General features: G+C 32.5%; 1 pseudogene; it reads left to right on the forward strand.

Moving 5' to 3' along the window:
• Positions 1-3,903: 3,903 nt before the first annotated feature.
• LOC21409932 lies at positions 3,904-5,733 on the forward strand (annotated as a pseudogene).
• The last annotated feature ends 232 nt before the right edge of the window (positions 5,734-5,965 follow it).

Below are 5,965 nucleotides of genomic sequence, written 5' to 3' on the forward strand. Positions count from 1 at the left end.
AAAGTCAAAATTAAATGGCCTGATTGAATTGGCTAGTTTTAGAAAGGCTTTTAAAGAGTATTTGAAATAGGAGTTCAAATGCTGCTCTGTTTGAAAGATATTTTTAGAACGTTTTATCTTAACTGAAATTAAGAAAAGCTTTAAGAAATTTAGTGATTCACTTATTTGAAATTATTGTTACAAATTATGAAAGTATTCTTTCTTATATTAAAAAAAAAAAAATGTTCCGCAAATTTTAAGAAACCCCAGTAAATACAAGTTAAAGTTTAAGTTACAGTGGTGGCCTCAAAGGAGGGTCGGCACAGTATTAAATTTTAATTACCACATTATTTTTTAAAATTATTGAATAATAAAAATCTTAATTAGTTAATTAGTTAATACACAACTAACACAAAATATCTTCTTAAGTATCATCATTAAAATGACAAGGATTACAAAAAAAAAATTAAATAGAGATGCATCTGGAAAAATATATTTCAATGAGACACTCAAGAAAATAACTATGTAAAAGAAGTACATTAAAAAGGATTACATTGTAGAAAATCTTTTGATAAAACAAAAAATAATAATAAGCACGTGTACATATGAAAGAAATTATGTTAATAGGAATAACGTAAGGGAAAAACGCATTTTAAAATTACCTAACACAAATAAATTAGAGAGAACGCACGTATACAAAAATAATAGTTGCAATTAAATAAGCATAAAGGAAGGAAAATGCACGTTACAATAAAATTTTTTAAAATAAAGTTTTGGAAATGAAACACATTTAAAAACATATAAAGTATGAATATAAAGTCCCAAAAGAAGAACCAAAATGAAAAAAAAAGTTTTAGGGTAAAAAGTAAAAAAAAAAAAATGTGTAAAAAAAAGTACTAAAGTGGAAAAATTAATAAGTTTTAAAATAAAAGGAACGAAAATAAAAATACAAATAAAGTTTTAGAGTAAAAAGCAAAAACAAGGTAAAAAAAAGACCAATGAAAAATTTGAACCAATTTTAAGGTAAAAGGAAAAAATAAAATAAAATAAGAGACTTAGAAAAAAAAAAGTCTAAAAAAAATACTTTCAATCAAAACTATGTGGTTTTGGTCGATAGTGTACTATTGAAGTACACTTGACTTGACATTTCTTACATATAAGTTTAAGTTTCGTTTATTTCGCGGATTTAAATTTTTAATTCGAATTGAAATGTGATATTTTTTTAAAACTTTTAATTTTAATAAAAAAAAAATTAAATATGACTTTTTTTAAAAGTTTTTAACTGTAAAAATCTATAACTAAAAACTTAAATCTGAACGAGACAATAGTTAGTTAGATTAGTTGCTTTTCTTTTTATATTTACTTTCCTAAAATTGTCGTTGTTCAAATTGTCGTTTGTTTCTTGTAACGTACAAATTTGTATTTAGATTCTGCAAGTTCAACATATATTTGAGAAAGTGCCATGATAAGAGATAAAATAAAAACTATAAATATACGTACCTTTTTTTTTTCAAACTTAGAATAAAACATGTATATCTGATCAATGATCATACATATCCACAAAATTTTAATCTATAGTTTGATAAATATTTAGGCCCGTTCATTTAATTAATTTTTGCTTTTAAAATTTACATTAATTTTGAAAAAAATTACTAAATGCCTATTTGCTTATGGTTATAGTTATTTTTTACTAACACGAACACAACTAACAATAAATATGTTACCAACGCAGCAATGCCAAATTGAGTTAGATAACTTAATTTAAGAGTATGTTTAGATTGGCTTAAAAAAAAGCTATTTTTGGTTTATTTAGTGCAAAATGTATTTTGAGCCTGTTTAGATGGACGGCATAAAAGTGCTTTTAACTTTTATAAGCTCTTTTATAATAAGTCTCCTCCCAAGTACTTGTGAAAAAAGAGCTTATAAAAGATTTTTTTATTTACATTTTTAACATTTTTATTTTTGAAAAACAAATTAAAAATTCCATCCATATCCTTGTCATTTCTAAAATAAAAAAACACTTTTTCTTCTACTATCCAAATACTAATTAAAAAACTATAACTTACATTTCTCTTTTACTACTTGAAAATAATAGCACAAACTCTCCTAAAAGGACCCTTAATCACAGTCTTATTTGCTGGAGCCTTCAATAATTACTCGACATAAAAGCATTGTTTAGAATTTGGTCAAAACAAATATTAGAAATCTTTGTAGTCATTTAACTGTCTCACTAATGCCAAATCACAATCATTCTCCAATTCTTATTATTTTTTTTTAACATAACTAAAAAGCCATTCTTTTTGGTTCTTAATTAATCCTACGGTGATTCCGGTGGTCTTCCATTCTTAACTATGCTATTTATAATCTACATCAGAAAGAGAAGTGCAATCTCACTCCTTTTAGTTATACTTTATATATGCACAAAATTTAAATTTCTTACTACGTCTACATATATACACATTTATATTTCCCTAATTAATGTTCATCTGTCCTTAGTCCAAGGTTCATTAATACTTGTACAATATATATTTCTTATTTTGTATCTCAAGAAAAACTTTGCAAACTACCGTTTACTTTATAGATTTGAACAAAAAAAATTTAAACAGAAATTTAATTTTATGAAAAAAAAATACTATAGTAAAAAATATTTGAACTCAAAAAACAATCGCATGGTAACATTATCCATCCTTCAATACGTCTGAAACACCTGCCATTATTCAACCAAATCCCGTAAAAGGGCCACATCAAACCAAATTTATCATTCCTCAACACATCTTATCTAAGTGTGTGGAGCAGAGTTAAAGACAATAACAACACCGTGTCCATATGTGTAATTAGAGGACTATATGTGATATATATATATATATATATATATATATATATCAGGTGGGTCTCTTTCACAATTAATGTGCGCAGACGTATCACGTGGAACATGTTTGGATAAAAAAAAAAAAAAAAAAAAGGGAAAAAAAACTGGGGGAAAAGGGATACAAAACTGTGAGATGGAAAAAATAAAAATAGAAACAGAAGATGAAGAAGAAAGAGAACGGGGTTGGGGGTGGGGAAAGAAAGAAAATTGAATTGATCCGTGATCCAACTGTTAATTTATTAATTCATCTCAAAAGTTTAAACTGTTAGGAAGTGGGTCAACAATAATTTTATACTTTAACACTCCCCCTCACGTGTGAGCTGGACAATAGACAATCGTGTGGGTAAATTAATTAAAAAGCCTAACACGTGAATATTTAAGACCGAGATATATTAAAAACCCAACACATGTGACAGTTTTAAATGGGAATAAAGAGTACAATTACGGGGGTTTGAACTCAGGATCTCCTGCTCTGATACCATGTTAGTTTATCAATCCATCTCAAAAACTTAAACTATTATGAGGTGGGCTAACAATAATTTTATACTTTAACACCAACTAACTTGTTGAAGAAATATCAGTCACACCTTGACTTGTCATTTTTGATCAATTGCAATATAGCAAGTCAACTGTCATATTAATTGGTGGGACACAATGCCTTGATGAAGGACACAACAATTAAAGAATGTCAATGTCTAATGGTTGGCATATAAGCAAGTACCAGCTACCAAATTTGGCCCTTTGCTTCAATTTCTTTGTTAGAATGCTACAAAAGCCATGTGCAGAATGTCAATGTCTAATGGTTTTAATATAAGCAAGTACCAGCTACCAAATTTGGCCCTTTGCTTCAATTTCTTTGTTAGAAGGCTACAAAAGCCATGTGAGGAACATCTCATGATTCAAGCCTCTTCTTATCCCTCCATGAAATTGATCATTTCACAACTCAAATTTAGTATTTTTTTTTGTCTGTCTTTTGCTTTTGTTCTATTTCTGTTTTTGTCTTTGTTTCTTTTTTCCTTTCTTTCTTCTTTCTCTCTCGCTTTTAAACAATTTGTATAACAATTGTTTTTAAAAAAATATCAGGCACGTGAAAGTAGGCACATGTGATGCACACACAAGGAGGAGTGGCTTTGAGTGAAGCGACTCTTTTGTTTCGTTATTATTCATTTGTTCTATAAAACCCACAATACTCAGTCCACTCCTATTCTTCTAACTCAAGGCATCTCCAAAGCCGCTTCTTCCACTCAAACCACTGAAATTCTCACCCAAAACAAGGCATCTTAATCCTGTGAGTGCTGGGATTCAGTATTTCTTTTGTTATTTATGTTGGCTTTCAAAGATATGTTTTAAGATTATTTTCTTATACTCCATTAATTTCATAATCAATGATTTTGAATCGAAGCTTCATTTTTCAGGAACGTCAAACAGAAATTGTGTTTGTGTTTTTTTTCCTTATTTTGTTTCTTACAGAAGGTCGTGTTTGGTGCTGATTATTTTGGGTGAAAATTTGAACCTTTTTGAAATTTTGGTCGATAGGAATTAATTGGTGAAATGGGTGACAACCATTCTCCTCCGAAGTCTCCTAAAGAAAACCCGGAATGTGATTCTGATCCAAAACCGGTCTCCAAAGAGGATAGCTCATTAGAAACCATACTCCATAGGTTTCAAAATTCAATGCCTGTTAGCAAACGACATGCGTTTTGGGAGACCCAACCAGTTGGGCAATTTAAGGATGTTGGTGATTCTAGTTTGCCTTAGGGCCCCATTAAGCTTCCCACACCACTATCTGAAGTCAAGCCTGAGCCTTACAACCTTCCCAGCCCTTATGAATGGACAACTTGTGACATGGACTCTGAAGAGACTTGCAATGAGGTTTACACGCTTTTGATGAACAATTATGTTGAGGATGATAAGTTTAGGTTCAACTATTCTAAGGAGTTCCTTAGTTGGGCATTGCACCCTCCGGGTTACTACAAGAGCTGGCACATTGGGGTTCGCGCTAAGGTGTCGAAGAAGCTGGTGGCTTTTATTACTGGAATCCCTGCTAGAGTTCGGGTTCGGGGTGAGGTTCTGAAGATGGCCGAGATCAACTTTCTGTGTGTTCATAAGAAGCTCAGGTTGAAGAGGCTCGCGCCGGGGATGATCAAGGAAGTCACTAGGAGGGTTTGCTTGGAGAATATATGGCAGGCGACCTACACTGCTGGAGTGGTATTTCCAACTCCTATAACGTCTTGCCAGTACTGGCAAAGGTCCCTCAACCCAAAGAAGCTCATTGATGTTGGGTTCTCGACGCTCGGTGCGAGGATGACAATGAGCCGAACTGTGAAGCTGTACAAGTTGTCGGATTCACCGGTGACTCCTGGATTTAGAAGGATGGAGCTTCGTGATGTTCCTGCTGTTACTCAGTTGCTCAAGAACTACTTGGGCCAGTTTGTTGTTGTAGCTGATTTTGATGAGGATGATGTGCAGCATTGGCTTCTGCCTATCGAGAGCGTAGTGGATAGTTATCTGGTCGAGAGCCCAGAAACTCATGAGATCACCGACTTCTGCAGCTTCTACACTATTCCTTCGTCGATCCTCGGCAATCAAACTTACACAACTGTGAAAGCCGCTTACTCGTATTACAACGTGGCCACTAAGACTCCATTACTTCAGCTGATGAATGATGCTCTTATTGTCGCAAAACAGAAGGATTTCGATGTCTTCAATGCATTGGATGTTATGGAGAATGAGTCCTTCGTAGAAGAGCTGAAATTTGTACCGGGCAATGGACAGCTTCACTACTATCTTCACAACTATCGGATAAGGAACGAGTTGAAACCGTCGGAGCTTGGGCTGGTACTGTTGTAGTTTGGCATAAGTTAACGCCTAAGACCTCTTGATCTAGTGGCACTGGGATGTTTAGATTGAGGACGTTTGGTTGAAGGATTCAAACCATGTGATTCGAACAATTTTCGATTTATGTGTATTTTTTGTGAGAGAAAATACTGTAGTGAACCATGAATCATGATTCGAATCAGGGAACGAATCCCTCTACCAAACATCCTCTGAGTATTTTTTGGGTGGAGGATTGCAGGTTCAATCCCGCTTATATAAAAAAAAAAAAAGTTTGGCATA

This window comes from Morus notabilis, unplaced genomic scaffold, assembly GCF_000414095.1.
Source record: "Morus notabilis unplaced genomic scaffold, ASM41409v2 Scaffold329, whole genome shotgun sequence".
Classification (NCBI taxonomy): domain Eukaryota; kingdom Viridiplantae; phylum Streptophyta; class Magnoliopsida; order Rosales; family Moraceae; genus Morus; species Morus notabilis.